Source organism: Anser anser (genome assembly GCF_964211835.1).
Source record: "Anser anser genome assembly, chromosome: 6".
Classification (NCBI taxonomy): domain Eukaryota; kingdom Metazoa; phylum Chordata; class Aves; order Anseriformes; family Anatidae; genus Anser; species Anser anser.
Genome location: NC_139726.1, coordinates 22,733,317 through 22,758,812, shown reverse-complemented (window position 1 = coordinate 22,758,812; position 25,496 = coordinate 22,733,317). Strand labels below are relative to the sequence as shown.

Here is a 25,496-nt window from a genome sequence, read left to right as displayed (position 1 = left end):
TGTCCTACAGGAATGTGTCGTGTTTGCGGAGGACGGGGATTTGAAACACACTATGGGGAAAATTAGGCTCTTGTGTAATAGTTCATTTACTGCAGCGGGGCTGTTTGGGCAATGTTTTGGTGAGGTGCAGTACTTGCCTAAAGCAAAGGGTTTGTGCAGGTCAGTCAATCACTTGTAACGCTCTGCTCGGCTCTTACGGTTTTGATGTTGGTAATCTTCGCCGCCGTGGATGATCATCAACCTCGTAATCGATGGCTGAAGATGTATGCTGGGCTAAACCTGCTGGCAGACGGAGGGCCTGCTGCCACTCTGCTTATCTTCAGTAAGTTCTCAGCTCTTGGATGGAGCCAAGCAATTCCCCAGCTTGCGAGGAGCTAAGTTGCCATGTAATGGTGCCTATGATGCTTAAACTGGGAGACTGTGACTGGCACTAACGTGGCAGGACAATCCTCTTAGGAGAACCTGTGGTTGAATCTTAGCATTAAAAATAAACATTAAGTAACAAGATTTGTGGTAAGCATGTGCAGTAGGCTTGTTCAGTTTCCTCAAAACACCTCCAGGGTACTGGTCCCCCAGTCCCATCTCTTTGTGTGCCTGTGTGCATGGGCTCACCTCTCCAGCTCTGGCTCTCTCCATACACAACTAGCTGCCCTGTCAGTCATTTCCTTCTAAAGAAAAAGGTTTGAAATTTATTTTATTTTTATTTGTGATAGTTTGATATGTCTTAGAGGCACAGTAAATCTTTTGCCTTCGTATCACTCTGAGCCTTGATAAACTAGGTACGTCTCAAAAGATGTGGCACTGGGGGTAGGGGGAGGAACAGCAAACAACTTCCCTCCTTGAGTTGCAGAATCTGGGCACTGTATTCTGACTTCCCATACAGACAGTCCTCCAAACATCAACAGGACACTTCAGGAGGAAGTTTACCTACATCTCTCTTTTTTTGTTTTGAATACTCAGACTGTCTGGGCTGCCATTAATGTATGTTCCTAGATCACCTTTGTGGTAATGTTTTTCCTAGGTACACTAAGGTACCACTGACAGCCCCTGCTACTGCTATCCATCCATTAAAACAGAATACCTACATCCAGGCTATGTCTTCTCATCTGCTACTGTCCTTTTAAAATTGTCAGCATGTCTGCATACCTGTTAAAATAGCAGCTTCAGAGCTTGTATATGTGCTGTCTTGGTCACTGTCAAAGCTAATTTGCTGTCAATGTATAAGTACAAATTGTCTAACGATTTCTCATTCACAGACCTGGGTGACCTGCATGTGCATCTCTGCTGCCCCATTGCATTCAGTAGGCAAATTTTGGCTCTGAACCTTGACTAGCAGTTCTACTGATATGCAAAATGAGAAACAGGCCTTGCTTACTCACTGTGAACTTTCTCTAATAAGTGCAAAAAATAATGACATCCAAGTACCGTGGCTCTGCAGTACGCAGACCTAATTTAACTCAAGGCAGCCTGCAGGCCTGCTGGGTGAGGTGTCGTCTTGACAGCAACAGCTCTCTGAGCAGTTACCTTGTCCTTCTTTTGACTGCCGTCTTCTTGCTATTAGAGGTGGTTTCGTTCACTTTGATCTTGTGGATAACACCCTATTTATGTCTTTAAAAGAATGGCCCACTGGAACGTCTCCATCTTTTTAACTCTGATGCTCTTTCCAATTTTTAAACAATTTGGCAATTAACTTTCCCCTTCACGTTCCTTTAGCTGACCTTCAGCTACTTTCTGCTGTGCCACGGACATTTTACCCTCCGAAATGCAGTCATCCCAAATCTCTTTCCCCTTTTGCACTCGTACCACTCAGGAGCCCTTACCCTTCTGAGGGGATTATTTGAATTTTTAAAAGTCCATTACCTTGTACTGGTTCCAAGGGAGTAATTTCACCTCTGCGTGAGTCTGTAATCAGAACAGGCTGCTGTTCTCCGTCAGCACCAGGCAGATGAGCTAAATTTGATGGCCTTATTCTGTCTATTCAGCCAGCTGCATCTTAGCTTTTTAAAACATAATTGAATTGATCAACAGAACAAGCAGAAAAATGACATTCAGTAAACTCCAAACGCTTGATCATGACTGTGCATGGGCCAGCTTTGAACGTTCAGCTAAAACTTAGTGTTTGCGTTCTGAAACCTCTCTTCAGTTTGAGAGTTTTTAAGAAAAAGGATTCTATTTTTTCAGGCAACTCTAAGATAATTAGTGTGTGTTTTTTCTCCAGGATATAAGCTGCTGCCATCCCCCTCGCTGCAGCCATCTCCCCAGGGATGTGTGAAAGCAGTGTGAGTTTCATCGGCGTGCTGACTCAGCAGTTCCTGTTTCCACAGCTGAAGCAAACCGCAGTGGGCAGGGGGACAGCAGTGAAAAAGTGTAATGCAGTCCTACAGAATGCATAGACGCTGTGCCGATGTTGGGTAAAGGAAGCATATTGCACCCCTGAAATGTTTGCGTTCTGGTGTGGTGGCATGTGAGATGTCACCTTTAAGTCACCGATAGTTTAGTGCTTCAGAAATGTTTCTGACAGTGGCCATTTTTAAAAGGTTGCTGTTAGTGGATCTGATCTCAAGATCACAAATTTTTATATTCTAACAAAGTCTAGTGCAGTCTCCTGGCTTCTGGGGTGTAAATTCCCTCCCACTTTCCCTCTTTTTCCTCCTGAAAAATAGGAGCTCTGTGGTTTGTCATTGTTGTGAAATTGGTACAAAGTCTCCCAGGCTTCTCTCAGATGAACGGGGCAGATACGGGCTTACAACAAAGCTGTGGTGTTTCTTCCCCCTTTCTGGAAAGAAGTTCCCACTAGAGATAGGGCAATCACACCCTGCTTCACACAAGAGTCTCTAAAACAATCACACTTCAGTCCCTGCTAAAGGACAAAGGACGAGCAGGGCTATGGAAAATAACCAAGCTGTGAGCAGCCATTTCCAGGCTCATTCAGGGAGCCCTGCCGAGTTCAGCTGGCTGCAGGGGGTTACCTGCAGCGTGTGTGAGGGAAAGGAACAAGGACAGGATGAGTCCACTCGTTACCACACTGCATGCCAGACTGACCAGCAGCCAAGATTGCAAGGAGTTTGTAGGCTATGGCAGTGCTGTGATGATGGGTCACTCGGTGGATTCCCCATAAAGGGAGAACTCTTTCCTTACAAGCATTTTTACCACTTCCATCATCCCTGCACAGACCCCCCTGCCACAGCACGTCCTCCCAACCCCTTCAGCTGGCTTCTAACAACCAAGCAGGTCCAGATGAGTGTTTGTTACTTATCCCATATGGAGGCAGGGATAAACACATCATATGATATTTCTCCACTACCTAATCAAGAGGAAGCTGTTTGCCTGTATGTGACTTCAAAACTGTTTTCAGCTAACCAATGACCCAAATACAGTATGCAGAGTTTAGGAACCCCATGTGGATTTGTGAGCCTCTTTAGGAAGCTTTAGGTCTGTGAGTCCATAAAGGCAGTAAGCAGAGAATACCTGCAGCTTTTCCATTTGTGAGCTCCCTAATTTTTGCTTGCGAACTAATCTAGGTCATGCACGTAGGGCAGAAGAGGGTAGAGGGGGGGAAGAAAAAAAAAGCATTGTACTTGTTTTTCTGTATTGCAGTGCCCCAAGCATGCAATGGCACAAAAACGGAGAAATGACCTACATAAAAGGCTGGAAAGGTTTGAGACCTTACATTGGAGGCAAATCAGTAATGCCATTGCTCTCAGGACAGCATGTCTCACCTTAATGCTGTCGTTGCAGTTGGTAATGTCTTAGTATAAAACACAAAAGTAAATTGTAAGAGGTTAGCCCAGCACACAGATTACTCAGTCTTTGACCTTGCTGCGACATGTTGCTACAAGGGAATCCAGAATGCATTTAAGTTTTTCGGGACACCTGTCCCTAACATTCATCTGGTTTAGACAGCAGCATTATGCAGCTGCTGAGCAGGACCACATTCTTGCAGGGACTAAACAAAAAGCATCCAAATACCTCCAAAACGTGAAATCCTGCGAAAAAGCACATAGGGTGAAATTTACTGGCCCGGTCAGACACCCAGCACACAGCCCTCCTGCCCTTCCATACTCCCTCCTATCTGCCCAAGCATGCACTTTGGGCATGATTTTCCATTCCAGACCTCAGCACTGGCCCCAAAGACGTTAACAGAAGTTTTATTTCTAGAAATTTTAATCACGGTTAGAGGGAATAGGAAGCAGAGTATCGCTTGTCTGGCAAAGCCATCTCTGCGTGAGTTAATTGAGGCAAGAAGCACAACTCCCTTTAGGGCCGTCATGCGGAGAGGGGTAATTGACCTTCCCACACCTCTGCGTACTGCAGACCTTAAAGGGAAAAAATAAAAAAAAACAACTCCGTCTTCCCCGCTGCTTAATTCCCTTTGCCCTCCTCTCCCTGGCCGCCGCGGCGGGGCTGCCCCGCTTCTCCCGGGCTGAGCCCCGCGGGAAGACCGGGCACGGGGCACCGGGGGGCACCGGGGGGCACCGGGGGGCACCGGGCAGCGCTGCGGGGCCCGGGGCCGGTCCCGGGGCCGGTGCAGCCTCTCGGGCGGCGGGGAGCGGCGCCCCAGAGCCGCGTCGCGGCGCTTCCTGCCGCTATAAATAGCGCCCGGCCCAACATGCCCCGGCCGCCGCAGCGGCTGGAGCGCCGCCGGCTGCAGCCCGACGGAGCGCGGTAAGGACGGGGCCGGGGGGCGCCGGGCAGGGACCCCCCGGAGGCGGCAGGGCCCCCCCCGGCGCCCCGCTGTAAGCAAGGGGCGGCGCGGTGCCCCTCGGGGAGCCGGGAGTTGAGCCTCGCTTCGTGCCTGTCCCCCCTCTCTCTCTCTGTTTTCTTCCAGACTTCTCTGTCTCGGGCTTGGACGCGCTCCTGCCTCCCGAAGCCGCTCCCGCTCCTCCTCTGTGCTGGCCGGGCTGGCATCCCTCCTTCCCTGCTTCCCCCTGGCTTTCCTGCTTTCCCCGGGGTAGGGGATGGCGTTGGGTGAGGCCTGGCCTCCGGGTGCACCCCGGGCTGTGCCTCTGCCCCGGCCTCCGTGGAGGTGGCTGGTGGCACCGGATCCCTCCCGGTGCTGAGGTGGGTGGGGAGAGCCACGCCGAGCACGTGTGGCACCCGGCCCAGCAGGTGCTGCCATCCCCAGCGGGCGCTGGGTGAGCCCTGTGGCTAGGTGTTGTGGAGCAGGCTCCGCGAGCAGGTCTCTGCCCCCCGAGCTGGCTCTCGGGGGCTTCCCGAAGGAGCTGGGTTTGCAGACCTCGAGTAAACAGCCTTAAGGTCTTAGCCTTCCCTCTTTGTGTGCCGCTGTACTCCGATGGCTGCTCCTCGTCTCTCAATAAAAACATCTCCTGCGGGGCAGGGCTGTGTCCCTTCTCTGACAGTGTGTGTTCTTCAGCTCCTGCCGCATGCCCTGCTCAGGCCTCCTAACTAAAACAGAAGTGATACAGAACTTGTTTCTGCCGCTAAGTAGGATGTGCTTATTCAGGAATCCACTGTGAGGTAACTCTAAATTGCTTTTTTTTATTCTTGTGGTGCTTCCTCAAAGAAAGGGCCTTAGCGAGCAGCTCTCCTCAGTCTTCCTGGCCTCCAGAGGGTGGGCAGTGTGATCTGCTCCTCACTCATGCCCTTCGCCCCTGCCTGCTTTGACTTTTCCCCTCTATTTCTCCATGCCTGCCAGCTCCTCCAGGCACAGGGGGTGTAGAAGGCCACATGGAGAAGTCCTGTCCCGTTACTTAGTGCCTCCACACTGTACGCACAGGGTGCCCAGCTGGGGAGCCGTGCCTTACAGAAGGGCACGAGGGATGGCCGTGCTGGCACACAGGAGCCTGCTCTGGCAGCATGGCTCTCTGAGGGAAAGGTGTCCCCGGCCCTGCGGCCTAGGTGAAGCGCTGGGTGACTGCGCTGGCCCTGGCAGTGCTCAGCATGAGGAGGACCCTGCTGGTGCGTGGTTTTCCCCTCTGCTGGAGCAGTGGCAGGGAGGGAGCACGTGAGGAGGAAATGCAGCTGCTGTGGAGTGCTTTTGCCCTCTGCGCAGCAGGAGCATGTGAGGGGAGGGCAGGCACGGGGCGATCCAGGAAGAGAGCAGAAGGCAACGAATGGAGAGGACACGCTTCTATGTGCCTGCGGAGTCTGTTTAGCTGGGGAAAGAGCAAAAAGCCTAAAAATGAGATTGTATCTATTCTGAGTTACTGTTCCTCCAGAAAGCACTGTTTTTAATTCCTCTGGTACTGTGTGTGTCTTTCTCCCCTCCCTGCTCTTCTGGGCTCCTCAGTGTCCTCTGACCTCAAGCAGGATGTTGCCCTTAGCACATGCCTGTCAAACGTGTGGTTCTTCACGCTGTACACAAAACAGGCATTCCCTTGGTTGGCAGGAAGAGTAGTAAGGAGCAGTCAGAGGCACACCAGCCCCTGTGGTGTGTCTCTCAGGGACTGTGCCCTGGAGGTGCAGTTGTGCTGCTCTTAGGAGAGCTGAGGGCCTTCTGCCTCCAGCCCCATTCCTCTTCATGTCTTACAGCTGCTCACCCATTCCTGCCCTGTGCTGCAGCCCAAGCAACCCTCTCTGGTTATCTGTGAGGCGTGCTGCTGACAGGTTCAGCCATCCAGGTTAAAATCCCTCAGAAAGGTAGGAGGAGAGGAGGAGCAGCTCTTCCAGCCTGCGCTGCCTCCCCCCTGCCTCGAGAGTGCTCAAAGCTCTCCAGCTTCTGCTGCTGCCTTGGTATTTCCACTGCAATTGCACTTCTAACTTGTTATGGTATGGCATTGTGCTCTGTGTGGCATCAGGTAGCAAGGGGCCATCTTTAGGCCTAGCATTGATACATGGGTGCTGTAGCTATTCTTTTTTTTTTTTTTGAGAAACCCAGATTTACCACAAAGTTGCATCAGGATATTTGTTTTTACTGATACAGTAGTCAGGATTGAAAGTGTGCCACTGGAATATTATTAGCTATAAAAGGAACAATTTCCTACCTGTAACAGTGCATATGACCTTTACCTCAGGTGCTCTCCAGACCTTTCTCAGTGGAGAGGCTGCTGGGGAGCAGGAGCAATACTGACCTCTTTGTGAAGAAAATGCCTTGCAATATTACTCTTTATTACCTACAGTGCATAAAGTTCTAACAGCTATTAATTTTCTGCCTTGCTTATATAAACATCAAGCTTTTCTTGGAGGAAGAAAAGAGGGCATGTTGGTGTTGTCTGATAAATGTGACATGAGGACAGGATTTCATAGGTTTCCTTTCAAGGCACATATGTTGTACGGGGGTGGGGTGTATAAATACGCATTGGCAAAACGTCTTTATGCAAAGACATTAGAAACATTCTATGCTCTTAACTGCATTGAATCTCCATCTGGATAGTGGACTTATGCTTAGAACTAGGAGAAGTAGTGATGCCATGGCAAGGAGGGGATTTCTTTAAAGTTTATGCTCTTGCCAACATAAACATGTTTTAATTGTGGCTGCTTCACAACAATATGAAGTCTTGTAAAAGTTCAAATCTAATTAAATGCCTTTGTGTTCTTTCTACTGGCTTCTTATTCTTGGCTCTAATGCAGATGCTTTTTCTTTTTTCGTGTGGTGCACTATAATACTCGGTCAACTGGATCCATTATAATAAAGGGCTGTCAAGTATCTTAGTTCAAAACCCATGGTTCTAGCTGTGTGTGAGTTGTGGAGGGAACATTCTTTATATGGTGAGAAAGTAAATTTTGTTCTGGTAGAACAGATCTGGGTCGTACCAAAGATGAGGATGCTGGAAGTGGCCACAAATTGTCAAGGCAGCTGTTTGTTTTATGTGCCACTGAGTGTGCAATTAACAATTGCTCACTATTTAGCGACCTGCTTCGAAGATGTACATGAAAATCTGTATGTTATTGAATAATGACTGCTGAACTGTTAGTTGGCAAATGGCCTAGAAAAGGGATTATTAAAAACTAATAAAGAATCATGTTTTAGTAGGTTTTGTTCTAAGTAGTTTGGATGCTTGCAGTGATTAGTATGATGGTGTTTTAGTGCTCTCATGTAGCATCAGCCCCAGGTATAGATATATCTAGATATCTGAAGGGGAAGGGAATCAGTGAACTGTTAGTACTCTATTGTGACTCTTTCCAAGCAGTATGCAACCGCTGCTGAGTTGAAAGTGAAGTCTGAATCATGAAAAGATGACTTCTTTTTTTTTTTCAGTGGAATTAACCCTGAACATCAGGGCTCTAACAGATGCTGTTGCTGCTGTTCAGCCCTGCAGGCCTGAAAGAGCAGCTATGCTTGGGTCTCATCCAGCTCGGTGCACAAAGATCAGTGCAACGTCTGTAAGGCTGGAGACACAAGCAGCGAGGGAGCAGTTTCATCTAAATCTGAGAGATCAAAGGTATTCAGAATAGAAAGTTTCCTTATTCCTGGAAGGAGAGAAGCAGGAAGCCCAAGGAGTGGTTTGAAAGTCTGTTTTGTAACACTAAACTCTGCTGTAACCTCTTCAGGAGTCTTCTGCATTTGGTTCTAATCACACATAAGTACACCGTGGAGTTAAAATGTTTCATCTTGTACCTCCTTTAAAGTCGCAGGAGCAAACTTTTGTAATACTTAAGCTGCTCCCGTGGCACCCATCATCTTCAATTGCTTCACAGCACATGTAGCTCCTGCCATTTCCCTCCTGGGGCTGAGTCCATGTGAGGAGCCCTCCTGGCCTACAGCATGTGTGTTCGTGAGCAGGCTCTCCTCATCTCCATTTGAGCTAAGCTAGCATCTTCCTCCTGCTAAAGAAACTACAGGATATTTTTCAGTGGGAAATAATATTGAGGTTTAAATAAATGCTCTTAGCAACTTCAGCAAACCCCAAATAGTTTGCGCATGTTTCTCTTACAATAACTTCAGGAAATGGGGTGATTCCCTCTTCCTCCTTTTTAATGTTTTCGGTGAATGCTGTGCTTGAATGCTGAAATCCTTCTGCTGTGAGGAACAGGCAGAGTGGAGCAGACTTCCCTGAGCCCCGACCCACCAGAAGCGAGCCCTAGGAAGTAACTGCATTCCTCTGCTTCCTACAAAATTTGCCAGCAAGGTCTCCCATGGGGGGGGGTCGCTAGCCACTGGCACAGGTTGTCCAGAGGTTGCAGATTGTCCTTCTCTGGAAATGCTTTTTAAACTCACCTGGACAAGGTGCAGGCAGCCTGCTTTTGCTCTGCTTAGCCCAGCTAGGAACTAGGTGAGGTCCAGCTGATGGCATGCTCTGTTTCTGTACTGCTTCCTAAGCATGGCTGCTTTGTCTGTCCCCAGAACATCTGGGAATAAGTGGTCTCAAAACGTCCAAAAATGGCCTTGAAGTCTGAATAAAGACTTCAAAAAGTGGAGTAAATAGAGAAGCATAGCGTGGGGAAATAGCTTTGCCTGAAGTCCCATAGCAGCAGGTCAGTAATAGTGCTGGGAAAGGATCGTAAATCTCCTGACTAGTGTTGTAGTAGCTAAAAGATGTCGTCTTTAAACTTAAAAGCATGTCCTTTCCCTACTCAACCACTTTCAGATCAATCAGCAACAGGGACTGCTTTTACACTCCAAAACATCATTTTTACTTTTTTTCTTTATCAGTCATATTCATAAGGATTTTTAGTACTAAACAACAGTTTAATGCATTGACTCTCGGGAAACACTGGGAACATCAGATCTGGAAAAGAATTTGGTGAAATAAAGACGAGCTGCAGAGGAAATTTTTAGAAAGTGATGTTATTCCCAGTTTGCCGCATAACAATTAATCTCTTATTTTTTAGAGAGGAAAAGAGCAGAAGAAGTTGTACACTGAATCCAAGCCTGAATCTCTCTTTGTTTAAAAAAAATAATAAAAATAAAAATCACTTAAAACTCTTTTAAAAATATGGAAGCTGAGAAAACAGATCAGCATTTTAAAGAGTAGCATGAGTTAAGCAGTGAGTTAACTGCATCTGTGTTTCAAATCCAAATGCTATGAACAAGGCACCATTCAGACCTTCGCTTATAAGTTATGCTGAATTCGTTATGCTGTGTTTGTTTGAATTCTGTTGAGAGGAGGAAAAACAAAATAGCAGATTCAAAAAGCAAAATCATTACTCTTGTTTTGCTAGCTCACTTTTGAAGTGATGAAGCAGGGCTCTCCTTTTCCATCTCTCTCTATTTGTCTAGCACTTATGCAGGTCATCTGCTAATTATTAGCAGCTGTGAAACTATTGGGTTACATAAGCATAACTAAAAGTCAGTGGAGCCTTGCATCATTCAGCAGATCTGTCCATTGCTTATTCACTGCCACAACAGATTGGTTTTGTAACGTGCTTGACACGGCTGTCTAAATACTGAGAGGGCATCAGCAGGCACGGGAAGTTGGGAAATCCTTTAAGTCATAGACTTTAGATACGATAATGTGTTGTTTCATTGTCACAACAATCTGTTGTCCAGTTATCCATGTGTATTGCCTCTCTGGAGGAGAGCTGTGTCAGGCTGATACCCTCCAACAGCTGAGCCTGCCAGCCACACAGAGCCGAATTGTCCGGGCAGCTTTGCTCCGGAGATAGCTGTGGGTGCTGTGCCGCCTGCATGGGAGCAGGCAAGTGAGAGTGCTGTGAGATGTAGCACAAACTAGCTATGCTCAGTGGTATGGCTGAGTACAACAAACCGTCTTAAACTTCAGAAAAAGCTCCTTTAAAATAGGAGTGTGGACAGCTGAGAACCTGAGGTGTCTCAGCCAGGGACCGATCTGTGAAGGAGGGCGTGCTGGCGCAGGAGGCCCGAGGCTGGCAGAGCCGGGTGCTGCCCCCGGGCATGTAACGCTGTGTCGGCGCACCGCGGGATTTGGTTAGCAGCACGAGTTTCTTCCTGCTGAACCTGGAGGGAATACAGCAAACTTAATCCCCTGTAGTGCTGGGTATTAAGTCATAGACTATGTAACGAGCTCTCTGATCCAGGCTCTGGTTTTGTTTTCAAGTGATTCTTGTCTTGTTCTCTCCTCCGCTGGTTGAAAGATCTCCCTAGGCAAGAGAGGCTGTAAAGGGGTGAGTGCAGTGTTATGAAATGTGCAAAATACGTGATCTCTAACATACTTGTTCTTGGGAATTAAGAAGGTAAAATCAGTTCCAGGAAATATGGTGTCCCTCCAGACAGCAGCCTCTGCACCTGACGGCTTGAAGCTGTGCCTCAGCACCTTTCAAGAAGGCCAAAGAGGAGTTTGCCTGAGCTTCCCTTGTCTTCTTTCTGCTATTTCCTCTTTTTAAAAGCAGCTATGCGAACAGTGATGTCTGAGAGCTGCTGCCCTAGATCAGCGACCTCCCTCCCACCTCTGCTGTGAGATCAGGGACGGGGCCTTGTCAGCTCACCTCGCCCCGGGATGGTGGGCCCGCAGAGCAGCCCCCAAATGGCCCTGCTCCCCGAGGAAGGGCAGGTGTCTGGGGCAGCACGGCAGGCCCTAAGAGGCTGGCGTCAGTCAGGGACTGCCACAGAAAGGTGACTGGTTTGTAACTAGCATCAGCGGGGTAACTTTGTTATGATGATGATGTAAGATTTTATTTTATTTTTTCTTGGAGGCAGGGGGTAATTGGTTACTCTCTCCCTCCCCTCCTACCTGAGGAAATGTTCCTCAGAAAACAGCTAGTAACTCAAGGGTACTGTTTCAACACCCTTTTGGATCAATGTAGATCGCAGCTTGGCAAACATGGACGGCATCATGCAGTACTGAGCTCTGCAGTCCTCTTCTCAATTTTCACCAACTCATCAGTCCTCCCACAGCAGTCACTTCAGTCACTGCTCTCCTCAGGCCCTGATTTACTCAACACATGAGGAACCTTAATTGTAGCATAGGAGAATGAAGCATAATTCCTACAAAGTCCCTGCAGAACTGAGCCTAAACATCCTTGGTGCTAGCTGAACTTCATCTGTCAGATCCTACCAAGCCTGTGCTCATCGTAAACTTTACAGATTGGAGCCCATCACTTACAAGTCCCTTTGCTGGTGTCTGAGAGCCTCCTGTGGACAACACATGAGGCCTAACATACTACCAAAAGCTCCCTGCCTCCCCGGCATGAAAAGACGAAGTAGAGAATTTTCATCCTTACTTTCACATTTGAAGCTACAAAAACAGTTTTTAAAGGAAGTATTAAATGTAAACCATAGAGGGCATTCTGTGTGTGTTGTATATATTGTAAGTAAACAAACCACTTGTTCATGCACACAGTGGGTTTGTATGACTCCACATACTGACCTTTTTATGTGTATCTATTCAGTCAGATGCTCCTTGTTTTTTATATAGTCATTTGTCTTAGATTTAGGACCTCTAAGACAGGGTACATTTGCTTAATGCCCAATAAAAAATAACTTTCTTTTCCAATTGGACAAATTCAAATAATAGCAATACCCTGGGAAGGAAGATATTCAAGTATAAATACTTCACTTTGTTAGAGAGAATAAAATTCATCAGAGGCCACAGAGGCAGCACCTACCAGAATATCACAAACTGTCTGCAGGTTGTACTTTCAAACCACCCCAAACTAATACTACTTTGAAATAGTAGAGTACAAGTTTTCCAGTCAAGTTATCGTGAAATTCTGCAATGGCAAGAGACAGTCCCGGAACTCTGTTTAATACTCGGCAGAAGCAAACTACAAGGAAATAATTCTCCTGTGGACTTTCCTACTGTTTTTTCAGATTCAACTTCTGCATTTGTTCTAACTAGGTGGTTTAGGGAGGGGCAGAAACCTTGTTATAGCACAGCTTATTTTAAATAGATCGTTATTAATCAAAATGGCCTGTGTCCCTTGGATGTAAATGATGGTTTTTGTCTTCTGAGTCCAGCAGCAGTATGCATGACCTTCTGAGATGAAGCAGTACTGGTGTGGCAGTGGCTGCAAGAAACTCAGAGGCGTTCTGAAGTTCTAAGGGTGCTTTAGAAGTACTCCAAAAAGATACTTAGATTCAAACAGGTTATGTGTTTTTTTTGGATTAGTTCTAATTTCAAATTCTATAATAAGATTGTGCTTTTCAAAGTGAAGAATCTTATCCTGAGAGGTTGCTGCATGCTTCCACTTACTTGGCCTCTGAAGTGGAATCAGAGCATTATTTAATTCCTCATCGCCTGCTTTTCCCCTTCCTAGCAGGTCTTTACAGGATCAGTGTCTTCAAAACTCATAACTTTATTTTATTTGGACGTCCTTAAAAATGTGTTTGTGTATGCTGACTGGAGTAGGGAGGAAGACATTAACTTTAGCTGCTATAGGGAACTAGAAAATGGAGTACTCTATAACTGACAAACTGCATGAGGTGACTGGACAAGTTCCTCCTTTATTCGTCTACAGCGTGCCAGTTGTTCAGCAGAACATCCCTGATAATGCAAGTGAATTGCAGGGTAAAACCCAGTTGGATGTCATCACGCGCAGTACTTAAGTGAGAACACTGAGGGACTTTGTGCTTCCAAGGGAGAGAACTGTCAGTGTTGTCTTCTGGTTTTTGTTACTTGAAAGTTCCCCAAGAAAGTTTCCTCTTAGGAGCAATAATGGAGTTTACAGTTGTTTACAGTAAGAGTGGTATAACACTGCTCTTCTTTGCTTAGACTGAAAGCTTTTATTCTTCTCACAAATATGTTTGCTCACTGTCTGTTCACTCATCAGTGAGACTGATTAGGCATTAAAGAAACCGTGGTCGTGATGCTGTATACCACAGCCTTTAACAGCTCCCAAGGCCTTCCACTGTCAGTTATGGACAGAAGCAAATAAAAATACAATGGAAAACCCTGCAGAAGGAAAAGTAAAAAGAACATAGTGTATTTTCACCTTCTTCCCTTTATCTAGAGATAAGGAAGTATCCCACTGCCACTTCCTAGTGCACATAGCTAAGAGTGAGAACAGACACAAAAATAAAACCAGCAAATTCACAAAATGGCATGTAGGTGTGCTCCTCAGTCCCATCCTACCCTTGATGCGACCAAGGTTGCAGCGGGGCAGCAGTGCTGGGGCAAGACCGGTCAGGGCTCATGTTTCCTGGGCTCCTCTGGGCTGTCGTCCCTTGGGTGTGTGTGTGTAGGTCCTTCCTCTGTCCTTGGGCAGAGACAGCTGCTTATTCTTGGAAATCCCCATTCTGAAGGTGGGATAACTCCTTCCTCCTACCACCCTTGACATCATTCTTCAAGGGGTTTGGGGGTGTTACTGTGATGTGACAGTTCTGGGGGGCGGGGAAAGCAAAAACAATGCATCTGCAGGAATGTTTGATGCAATGTTGGTTGTGTCCAGTAAAATTCTCACAAATTGTGGTCTCACTTCTCTGTATTTAATTCTGGCTTGTTCAGATCCCAGCTTCTTCATTTCTCAACAGAGCACGTGATCCCAGTAGCGCTCTAATTTTCTATAATGCACATCAGTGTAGGATCTCAGACCCTGTCACTAGGGAATCCTGTCTGCTGTAAAATTAGGGATGTTTTTATTACTTTTTCAGAATATTAATTATGGAAGCAGTTAGTCTTGTGGACCATCAAAGGTCTTCAAAACCAGAATTCCCAAGAGCAGCGCAGTGCACTAGCTTTCTCATTAGAAGTTGAGAGAACAACAACTGTCCCACTTAGCAGCAAAAGACCCGAAGTTAAATATGTCACGAAGTTTACTTTAATCCGAACCGTTAACGCTGTGAAACCTCAAGCAGGAATAAACAGCCTGTATAACAGCTGCTGTACTGAGCTCCTGCTGGCAGCGCGTCGCGGCGGGGAGGTGGATGTGGAGGCACCTTCGGACTCCCGCAGCGTGCGCTGGTGCTTGCAGCATCGCCTCCCCTGTGAGTCCTGCTCCGTAACGGGCTGGCTGTGCTGGGACCTAGCCCCCAGGCAAACAGATCTACCGAAGGGCTCGACCAAAATGTCTGAAATGTGGTTAAAAGTTCAGTTATATTCTTCCATGGAATTTCTGCTGTTTCGAGCCAGAGCACTGAACTGCTGTCCCCGCTTTCAGTCTCAGCCTGCAAACGTGAGGGCTTATCCTGCCTGCTGGTTCCCAAGTGTGCAATGGGGACCTTCATGGCCAAGGCTTCAGAAACCTAGCCCCTCTTACTTGGTGAGCTGCTTTAGTGTAGTGTAATTGCAACAAGTTGGTAATCTGAGGTTTGCAAAGGTCAAAACGCTGTTGAGCGACTTCCAGGCTGGAAGCCGCCATGGAGCAGCCAGAAGATGAATGAGGGCTGAAGCTACTCCCTGATGCCCAGGGATCACTGGGCACGGTGGCCTGAGCCTGGATGCAAACCCTGTGGCTGCCCATTGTGTGAGTGAGGTGTAGGATCAACACTTGGCCTCCCCGAGTATGCAGGGAACTTCTGTCTCAGAGGCTGTAGTCTGGATGCCTCTCGATTCCCTGTTAGTTTGACTACTGTTCTCTGAATTCATAGCAATAAACTCTCCTAATTCTTAGGAACAACACAGATAATTAAATGAAAATACAGCGGGCAGTGGGTATACATATTCATAATCTGAGCCTCCCTTTCTCTTCTTTATTCTTGGGAGAATATTCTTTTTCATAACTATTAATGAAAGAAAAAAACATTTTCGCACTTGATCTGTTCTTAACTTACTCAGGCACAGCTCCACTCAGTGTGGAGGTGCTGGCACTTGATCCTACACAAGGAATAAGAGATCTCATCCATTACACAGCAGAGGAGCTGGTACTATTTTATAATCACCCAGCAAGTATGTACAGAAGCTGATCTGTGTCTGTATTTAGCGTCCAGATATTCCTGATGTGGAATATACCACCCATGGGAAAAATGCAAAAAATGGACTAAAGTTCTCATTGATTGGGACTTTCCATTAAAAAAAAAAAAAAAAGGAAAGGAAAGAAAGACATGAACTTTGGATAGGATGTTCCTACTCTAAAATGGTACACAGCTCTTCTTACTCCATGGAAATCATGCCAATGTGTACTCCAGTATTAGCGTGGTTCTAGTTAGCTCCCTTTCTGTTTTCTAGTGAATCAATCACAAATTTTCAGTGCTTCCAGTATGAATGCTCAGGATGTAAAAGGGAAAATAGGTTAGACAAGAGTAGCAGACTTTTTTGAAAATGAATCTAGTTGCTCAAATTTCACAACTGCACATGTTGAACAGATAATGGAGAAAAGAGGGGCTTGGTTTGCAGTTAAAAAGATTAGACAATCCCCCAAAGAAATCAATTCTATAAATGGTAAGAATCCTGAATTCAGAATAATAGCAATATATTACTAACTATTAGTTTAGTTGTCATGCCTTCTAGTAATCTGTAATTTATAGTTTAAGCTCCAATTCATTCAGGTTCCTTTAGTTACAGACACTAGATCAGATGCTTTTCATAAAAGGTTCTCCAGTTTAAAAGAAAATACAGACCTGATACAGAAGTAACAGCTGAAAACTGTGTGTCTGTATCAGGTGGAGAACTGGTCTTGTCAATAAATGCTGTTTCTGTGGCTTTAAAATGTGTGGCTGTTGTGATTGTCATGTGTTGTCATGATTGCTAGGGTGCAGATTTATTTAGCTTTGTTCTCTTGTGTGTGTGTGTGTGCACAAATATTGATGGGAAGTTTGAATATAAAGTATTACTCAATTTAACTGTGGTTTTAAAAACAGTGTTTTCTACTGAAATAACTAAGTATATAAAAACTCTTTATCATATTGTTTGTACCTGAAGCTTCATAAACTTTGAGACTTGTGTTAATAGCGAAAGACAAATTGCACAATAATAAATATGTTTTAGTATCGCCATCATTGTAGTGTTCATATATTGAAAAAGATAATTAGAGACTAGGCATGCCATTGGCAAGGTATAACAAATACACTGTTCTGGAAAAATAGCGAGGCAATTTTTACGGAGCAAAAATTGTTGGAAATATTCTTTGAAAGATAGCAAATGGTTTTTGTTTGTGCGTCTGAGTAATCCCGTATCCTTTGAACAAGTTGAAGAGAAACCATGTCTCAAGCTTATTGTGTAAGAAGGCCGCAAATTAAGAAACTAGGTATTATGTGAAATTAAGTATTATAAGCAACCACTGGTAACATTTGTTTTAACAGAAGTTCCTTTTTTTGTTCCTGTGAACAAATTAAGGTTATTTGAATTATCTATAGTGATATGAAGAGAATTCCACCAGGGTAGTTATCTTTTTAGAAACATATCTTACAATTCCTTTATCATAATTAAGGGCGCACTGCAGGACTCTTCTTTTGGAGTCTGATATCTATACTACTTGGGGGAACAACCAGACAAATAACTTTCTCAGAGCAAGGTTTGTCAATTCAGCTGTTTTCACTCAAGAAATATGTAGACATTTCTAGGTATATTACGTTTCCTTAGTAATGACTTTTATTTACGTGGCTGTCCTCTGAAAGGGCAGCCCGTGGCTTAAACCAATTGTGATTGCTAAAAATGTAATGTCTCATAGGCACGTAGCTGTTAGTTTTCTGTAGACTTAATTTTGTTTTCTGCTCTTTCCTTAATTATTTTGACCTTTCAGATTCCTCTTCGTAATTACTAAAAGATATAAGGATGTAATTGCTCTTATGTTAGAATTGGTCATGTGGTAATGGTATTTTTAATGCCTAAAATGACACCAAACCAATCTGATTTTGGCTAAAATCAGAGAATATCTGTCCTAAGACTGTTCCTTACAGCAGTGAGCAAAGAAGAGAAGGAAAGAGAGGAGAATCCACTTGAAGAGTAAATGTCTAAAGGACAGTTAAATCATTTCAGGTAGTGTTACTAGTTTGCTTGCTTACTTTTGCATTTAACATCTAGATATAATGGTCTTAAAAATCCTGTGCATGATCTGGTTGGAAGCCTCTAAAGATTTCATTGGAAGTTCTTTTATTTTCTGCATTTAGATGAAAGAAAATTCTCAGTGTTAAGGTTTTTGTCCCAGGGTTTATTTTTCCTGGTTTCAGACAGGACAGGAGCTGTGCAAAAGCCCTTCGTCTTCCACGCAAAGGTGACCATAGAAGGGGAAGAGGAGGGACGTTAGCCAGAAACATTTTGAAGATGAGATTTTGTCCACATCCTGGCTGAAGGTTAAGACAGATTCTCTTTTTTTATCTGATGTGATTCCCCCACCATTGTTACCTCCAAGAAGCATGTTAATATTTCATAGTTCTGAAAAGACATAGTGAGCAACATTAAATATTTATGTCTCTGCGAAGTCACGCTGATGCCACCAGGATAGTGAGCTCTATATCACACATGCTCTAATTCACCCTAAACACCCACTGTTTACTAATCTTCAGCCCCCGTCTGTGCTGATAATGAGCAAGAGGAAATGGAAACAGCAGGGATTACATGCTACTGAGAAGTCCCAGTTTCCATGCCTGGTTGTAATTCTTTCAACAAACTCTTGCTGACTGTGCTCCTGCTTTGAAGTTTGAACACCTCTGTATTAGTGCCGGGCTCTTGCGATTTGGCAAGCTGATTTGGGAGTTTTGTGGTCGTGTTTTAGCAGCTTCATACAATGATGTACTCTTGTGCTTGCATGTGTTGTGCCTGCTCGAGGTCAGGAGCAGTATGGATTGTTTTGCTGGATTGCTGAGATGTTAATTGCTCGTATTTGCTGGTGACAGGTACCAGATAGAAAACATTCCTCACGGTATCCACTATTGCGTGGAGATGTGTGTCCACAACGTATGTTTTGTGTGTGCTCTAGACACAGCCATATCAGTGAGCAAAGTGGCTTTCCATAAAACGAATAAATGTTTTTCTAAGGCAAGTGACATGCATGGGATTGAATGAATGATGGCATTTGGCATCACCTGGTCCAGAATCATCAAATGTGTTGAAGTAGAGCAGTGCATGTTTCTAATCTAAACCCAAAACCTCAGAGCCCGTGATTGCTTTCTAACCCCCACAGCCAGCACAAGACAGCAAATTATTTGTGTAAATGGCCCTACAGCCGCAGCCATTAACATCCTGGTGTAGCTCATCTGTCAGGTCACTGTGCAACTTATTATTGCTGCTGGGGTGGTCCTTTATTCGTAAATCAAACACCGTTTGATCCAGTTGCAAGTGAGGGGGAATCAATTTACAATCTTATAAACAGCTTGTGCCATCCGCAATGTCAGTGGCACATTTTCATTAGTTACCCAGGTATGTGAGGGGAAGAGCTTCGGGTGGGCTTTCCACTCAGAAGATAAAGAAATGGTTTTGTCTTGCATATATACAAGGTGAGATCAAGCATCAGTTACAAGCATTGGCGTATCACCCAAGATTGCTACCAAAAACCCCAGAGAGACTACAGTCCTCCAGAAGGTGCCAGTCAGCAGATGCCTCATCTGTGACAAGGACGGAGAACTAAATGGCTGGTGTGCGGAGGACAGGTTTCAGATGTCTCCTTTCATGTAGCAATGGTCTGTGGTCAGAACCGATAGATCCTTCAGTGTCTGTGGTGGCCCAAGGGGCCGAGAAGCTTAGCGGATCCAGCTGCATGAGGGCTGCGCGGGCACGGCAAATCCCCCAGGTACCACACAGCTGCTGTGGGTGTCCCCGCAGCGCCATCCGTGTGGCCCCACTGAAGGACATCAGCCCCCAGTGAGGTGCCTCCAGCTGGAGCGATGCCCTCAGAGGACATTTTGCTTGGGTGTAGCTTAAAAGGAGGTGGCTGTGAGGTGCTCCCTCAGCAAATTAATTCCTTGCATCTTGAACAACCTGGAGAGGGGTATTTGGGGAAGTATAAAACTACATTTGCCCCATCAGGAACTCCAAGCACAGCGTGGTCCAGTATGTGCCACTAGAACCTCACACAGCAGTTAGCACTTTAAAAGTGACTTTGTAAATATAGCCCCTTGAAAAGAAGAGAAATAAACCGGCTCTTGTCAGCAACGACTGTTAGCCTAGGAGCGGCTGGGCGAGCAGCTGAAGACAAGCACAATGAAGCAGTGTGTTGTGCACAAACACGGTGACTTCCTGAACTCTTCAACTTCCCCTCAGCGCCTCTGAAGCCTACGGTTCGGCATATAATGTCTCTGCGTGCTCAGCGGCAGAAAGTGCTTAAGCTGCATGCATCTCGCAGTGCTCTCAAGTGTCTTCCAGTGTAAATAATACCCTGGCCTCGCTCTGGCCACTTGGCACAAAATGGTAACTTGGGGCAGAGCAGGTGCATCTGCGGCCGTGTGCTTGCGCATGCGCTCATCCTGTGGCCACGCAAGCTCAGGAGTGCGTGCACAAGTAGGCGTGTGTGTGCCCAAAAGGTCTCATGTAGAAGCATCCATCTTGTAGACCAGTCCTAGACTGGTCTTACCTTGTCAGACTGAATAGATCCTCGCCTGTTCGGAGCTTGTCCCTCTGTTGGGCAGTGTCTTGTACCGTGTCTGCCAGCTTGCAGGGGAGGTGGGGTGTTCCTTGCGTGGGTATAGCACAAGCACAAAGCTTTTGGCAGCCGGTGACCCCGGCAGCAGGCAGGTGCTGCCTGTGGACTCCCGCTGTTTGTTGCTGCCTCTTTGCCACAGCGCGCTTCTGCCACGTCTCTGTGGGGAGAAGGGGTCCTGCACGTCATTCCCACTCATTTTGCCTCAGGGTCGGTCAGATTAGCCCACCAATAAAAGTCACTGGAGCTCATTGGGCTGGTTGGTTGACTAGCAAGCAGTTGCAGGAAGCCCAGAGGCAGCGGACCAGAAGGTGACCCCTGGCTGGTGGTCACTGGGAGGCTGCTCACAGCACTCGTGTATCTGGCACAGTTTGATTTAAAAGATGGACATTTTCAGTGGAAAGCTCTTACTTTACGTAGAAATTACGTAAAATGCACCGAACAGTGTGCACAGAAGCATTGTGCATTGGTTTGCTCTCGCTTCTCGATGTAAGCTGTGGTTTTGTGTACAGCCTGGCTGACGGCGAAGGCGGCTTCGTGCTAGTGCTTGTCCCCTGCTGGCTGAGAGTGGGGCTACCAGGGATTACAAAAGGGGGCGGAAAGGAGTCTGTCTGACTCGTGAAGGCTAGATCCGTTCCTCGCCCTGGTTCGTGGCGCAGCCCATGCACTAGCTGTGGCAGCGCACCTGAGGTGGCCGAGGCCTGCGGGAGGAGCGGTGCCGGCAGGACGGCTGTGGAGGGGTGAGTGCTGCTGCTGAAGGCCTGGCGTCCCAAACCACAGCAGCACCACGGCCTGTGTGTGCTCCTCCTGCCTTCAGGTCCTTCATACCCATGCTTAGGTGCAGCTAAATCCAGCCCGTGCCCCAGCACACGTGCTGGCCATCAGTCTCCACACAAACCACGCTGCAGTGTAACCGCCCTGCCTGTGCTCGGCCCTTGCAAGGCCAATCGGTGCCCCAGGTGTTGGCTTTTGTTGCTTCAGCTCTCCCTGAAGGGGAGATTTTTAAGTGCCTCCTCCTCCCTTTGGGCTGGCTGAGGTGTTTAGCATGCTCAAGAAACATCTTCCAGCAGAGCTGTGTCTCTCTGCTGTCTCCAGTCTGCCTCTTCTCTGAGGTTAGCTCGTGATAGTCTTCAAGCTTCCTCTCCAGGCTGTCGCTGTATTTCTGGTGTTGGTACCATTGATGATTAGCTTGCTTTTCCAGAATTCACTTGTTTCTAAATTAAAAGAAAAAAAAAACTGCTAGAATACCACCTACTGACTAATGCTGTAAGCGTACTCATCTAATCCATGACTTTCCCGTCCTTCCTTTCATGACCTATGTTTGCCCATCATTAGATGACACTACATGGATGCATGCTGCTGAGAAGAGAATCTTTACTCTTCCAAAGTCCTATTTTTCATAGGACTCAAACTCCTGTGAAAAGTGTTGCCACATTCAAATGAAAAACATTTCAAAAATTGTCAATAACTACGTCTATTCAAACTAGATACATTGACACATTATCACTCAAAGTCTGATAAGCAAATATCCTTGAACTGAAATTTCCCACGCCTGCAGTGTAATTGCACTCTCCACTATTGCATTTGTTTCCTCTTTTTTTTTTAAAAAAAAAAAAAAAAAGAGGGAGGGGGGCAGTTGAGAATGCTGTAATAGAATCACATTTAGGGTTTGGTATTAATACATAGAAATAGTACAAAAAGGGCCATTGAATCATGTGATGACTCAGAAAGAAACAGAGGAGAACTCTTTCTGGCTATGCAGAAATGTCAATGGTTCAACATGAGAGCAGAAGTCTCTTAAACATGCTGGAGGGGACCGAGTTTCTTCATCTGGTTTTAAAAAGTAAATGAAGCAAGTCTAGCAAGGTGCAGTAAGGAAGTGTGGTGTCACATGCAGCTCTACAGGAAACAAGAGCGAAGCTACTGGGGAAGTTCAGAGCTGGGTGACTTACAACGTATTCAACTAGCACAGGTTAGTCTTTTATAAATGTCTTTTTAACCATCCTACAGGGGTTCTGCGTATGTTTTTTCACTGAGTTTTGGTGGAGCGGGGGCTAAAGCCATCAGCACGGCTTGTGTCGTGTTAGCAGCGAGTGCGCGAGGTGGGCTTCCGCAGCAGGACCTTACAAAGGTAAAAGTAGGAAGCTTTTCTCTGAGTTAGCCCTGTTTGTGAGAAGCTTGGAGCCTGCCCTGCTATACAACAGCAGCGTGGAGCTGAATCCGGTTAGAAATACGAACAAAATTTTCTCTGACTGGGTGAAGTTTCTCATATAATCAGCAAAAGGTCTGGATGTTTCATAGAAGGGTTCAGTGTTAATAAATACCAGAAAGTGCTTTCTCAAACACAGGTTAAAGCTATTGATTACAGTGAGAAATCTGTTTTGTTTGTTTTGGCTGGTGCTGACTCTCTAACTGTTCTGTTTGATTTTACTGGTGCAGTCTCTTTGTAAGGTTTTCTCTCGTTCCCTACAACGTCTGTTGAGGAATTCCATCTCCGCCTTTCTGTGCTGGAGGCTTTTTGGCTTGGAAACCCACTGTGTTGGGAAAGAAACAGCACCAGTTTGGTGCTGGAGCGCTTGGAGCTCTCAAAGCGAGCGTGTTTGGTGGGGTGTACATTTTGTATTCCTACAGAAAAAGTACGGTTGTTATTTTTAAATGTTGCAAGAAAATTGTGATTCATTTTTTAATGCAAAGTTGGAGGGAAAGGTAAAAAGAAACTTCAAGAGGATAAAATGCAGAATATTTTAGTAGCACGTTACAGACTCTGAAATACAGCTTGTGGTGGAAGGTTAACTGAGCAGCTCTCCGTCTCTATCTTTCTAATGGGAAAGATCTGGGGAATATGAATGAAAGAAAATCTTTCCTCTTCCCTCTTGTGCATATGAACTTCAGCAAAAACATGGTCCTTCATCCTTTGCGACAGCACCTGGCATTCCCGGGCAGCACAGCGGTAACTGCAATGTGGGGCGAGCCCTGCAGGGAGGCCGGTGTTTGGGTACGGGGATGGGTCCTGCTGCAGGGACCCTGCACCCAGCCCAGCGCTGTAAGTGTAGCCCGGGCTGAGGGCAGGGATGCTTTTATTTGGAAATAGCAGCCTTGCAGAGCCGGCTGTCAAGTTTTGAGCTCTGGAGTTTTAAAAGCAAGGCTCGAGCCTTAGCCAGGCTCCTCTGCTTCTGCAAATCTAGCAGATTTTGCAGAGTGCCACAGTTCTGTCTCAGATCAGTCTTTCTGCTTTGTTAGGGTTTCTAACCCCCAACTCTGAAACTCAACTCTGCTGTATAACTAAGAATGTGATTTAAAACCAATTTAGTAAAATCCAACTGCAGACATTTTAATTTCAGCCTAATCCTGCTTTATAGTGGCTCATCTCGTACAGATTAGGAGTTGTTTTAAGCTAAATAAAATGGCTTGTAAATAATATATTTGGTATTTGAAAGTGAATTCAAAAATAAACGGATACACTTTTCTAAATAAATAAAGCCCACTGCTGTTCCTCGTGTACCAGGAGCAAGCCCAGCCAGCCAGGACTGACAGAGGAGGGGGAGAGCATAGGAGAGGGGGTTCGGAGCGGGCCCCTTGCACCAGCTTGTGTTAGGAAAGCCAGGGCAAGAATTTTTCTTTCCCAAACAAATTAAAAAAGAAATCTGCAAAAGGAGGAAAGGGAATAAAGAGTACAGACTAAACAAAAGGAAATAAATATGGCTTGGAATGAGAGAGAAGGAAACCAAAAGAAGAAAATAGTAAAAAATGGAACCAGATGGGGTCAAATTCTGTGCTCAGGGAAAAAACTGCTCTTTTACTGAAGTTGGGAAGGAAGGGGAATTGGCTGTATGTGTGTGGACATGTTCGTAACACCTACGGAAGAAACGTTCCTTTTTCTGGTTTTTGGTTGTTTTTTTTGGGGGGTGGGGGGGTGTTTGTTTGCTTGCTTTTTGTTTTTTAATGATTCCTTTAGGTTTCTTTTCCATGGGAAGTATTAGTGTAAATCTTTGTAAGTCTGAGATAGCTTCAAAGTTAGATGAAATCCACTTTAAATTTGCCTTAGTTCTGCAAATAAACAGAAAAACAGAATGCACACAGCACCACCTAAACATCCAGCCGGTGATGCTCCCCAAAAGCTGCTGCGCCACATTGCTCTTGGGGCTTCATGTCCCCAGTGCACGTGGATCCACGGCACTACGTTGTCCTGCTCTGCAGGGGAAAATGTGAGTTAAAATCTGTAACGCCAGCTAATGCAAACCTGAACTGTACAGGCAGCTTCAGAGAGTTTATTGCAGGATCCCCTTGTGGGTTTCATTTCACCGCGTAGTGCAGGCACAGGTTTTGTACCAGTGAGGAATTGGAGTCTGGAGACTTTGATCTCTCAATGTAAGTAAACCCATAAAATGCTGAATGGGCACCGTTCTTGCATTTTCCTTTAAATTGACTGGATTGTTAAAGGCACGTCGTTGTTTTTTATTGTCAAGTACCTCAAATGGACAAGGGTGTCTTTTGCTGAGACATCATTTGCAGCACATCTCTCTCATGTCGTGCTGGCCATTCCCTCCCCCTTCCTCCCCCTCACTCGAAGGCAAGTTCTGCAAATCATTTCTGTAATTAGCTGTTAAAAGCATCTAGAGGTTGAAGGAGGTTGGTTTTACTTTTGTTTGGTTTATTTGTTTTAGCTTTTGTATGCATTTTTCTCTAGCCTAAACTATTGGAATCTCTTTACTACAAAGCTGGTCAGGAAACCATGGCTCTTTTAAGAGGCACAGTAGACAGCTCCATTCAGTCTTCCTTCTGTATCCATCCACGTATGTTTTTAAGGCTTTTCTGCTTTCATTCCACCATTTATACTGGCCTTTACGATGCTCTGCTGAAGTCAGTGCTATTATCTCAAATTTGTTTGAAAACAAATTGGGCCTTTTGGCTTCAGCAAATGATACTAGGAGAACAAATGGTGTATTTGCCTTTCATTTTCTTCTTTAGATGGAGACAGCTTCCTTTTTACACACGGCCAGTTTCTCACGCAGAATTTCTACTTAAGCAAGGAAGTGTCCAGCAGTTACATACCTAGGCTCCATGGTCCCCACCATTTCAGTTTTGCAATTAATAATGGTGTCTTTTTCTTCCTTGCAGGAATGTACGTCCTGGGAAATGTTATTGTGTCTAATTAACTTCAGCAAGTGCGTTCTGGAGTGAATTTGCCAGGCCTCGTGTTCTGCCCGAGCGTCTCTCCAGCTGCTGAGGAG

The 25,496-nt window shown here is 45.8% G+C and overlaps 1 protein-coding gene across 3 annotated transcripts in view; it reads left to right on the top strand.

Annotated features, from left to right (window-relative positions):
- The first annotated feature begins 4,467 nt into the window (after positions 1–4,467).
- WIPF1 (WAS/WASL interacting protein family member 1) overlaps positions 4,468–25,496 on the top strand; it is a 55,900-nt gene continuing 34,871 nt past the window's right edge. Inside the window, exons 1-2 of one of the 3 annotated variants that reach the window (XM_083842057.1) lie at positions 4,468–4,665; positions 25,384–25,496. The gene's annotated coding sequence lies outside the window, so the exon portion shown is untranslated. Of the gene's footprint in view, positions 4,666–4,981; positions 22,238–22,374; positions 22,397–25,383 lie in introns of those variants that run through there. The other 2 variants (XM_083842058.1, XM_083842059.1) reach the window with 2 other exon arrangements.